This window comes from Myotis brandtii, unplaced genomic scaffold, assembly GCF_000412655.1.
Source record: "Myotis brandtii unplaced genomic scaffold, ASM41265v1 scaffold691, whole genome shotgun sequence".
Lineage (NCBI taxonomy): Eukaryota > Metazoa > Chordata > Mammalia > Chiroptera > Vespertilionidae > Myotis > Myotis brandtii.
Genome location: NW_005370704.1, coordinates 1672842 through 1673319, shown reverse-complemented (window position 1 = coordinate 1673319; position 478 = coordinate 1672842). Strand labels below are relative to the sequence as shown.

Here is a 478-nt window from a genome sequence, read left to right as displayed (position 1 = left end):
GCCAGCCCCTCCTCTGAGGACGGCCCCTCCCGCCCGGCCCCCCAGTGCAGCAGCAAGCGGGGGGCAGGGGGTTTACCTCTGGTGGGGTTCGGGGCCACCCTGTCCGCAGAGGGGCTGTGCCCCTCCCAACACTGGCACCAGTAGCTCCCCGCCGTGTTGACACACCGCTGGGCGCAGCCGCCCCCTCCGGCACTGCACTCATCCACGTCTGTGGGAAAGGGGTGTCAGGCAGGGGCCACCCCGAGGGCCCTCCCCGTGGGGGACCAGCCTCACCTGTCTGACAGCTGCCTCCCTGCCACCCAGCGGGGCAGTGGCAGCGTCCCGGCCGGACACAGCTCCCTCCGTTTTGGCACGGCGGCTGGCATATTGCTGTGGGGGGAGGGGGGGACTGTCACTCACTCAGGAGGCTCCCTGGGCCCCGGGGAGTGAGTGGCAGCTGGAAGGGGTGTCGTGCAGCAAAGAGGCGGGGGGCTCGGGG

At 71.8% G+C, this 478-nt stretch overlaps 1 long non-coding RNA gene across 2 annotated transcripts in view; it reads right to left on the bottom strand.

Moving 5' to 3' along the window:
- Positions 1 to 472, bottom strand: part of LOC102257779 — a 13652-nt gene extending 13180 nt beyond the window's left edge. The window contains exons 1-2 of one of the 2 annotated variants that reach the window (XR_001359757.1): positions 274 to 472; positions 77 to 208 (exon numbers count right to left, since the gene is read on the bottom strand). This is a non-coding gene — a long non-coding RNA (uncharacterized LOC102257779). The remainder of the gene's footprint in view (positions 1 to 76; positions 209 to 273) is intronic. The other variant, XR_314472.2, reaches the window with a different exon arrangement.
- Between the last annotated feature and the right edge of the window lie 6 nt (positions 473 to 478).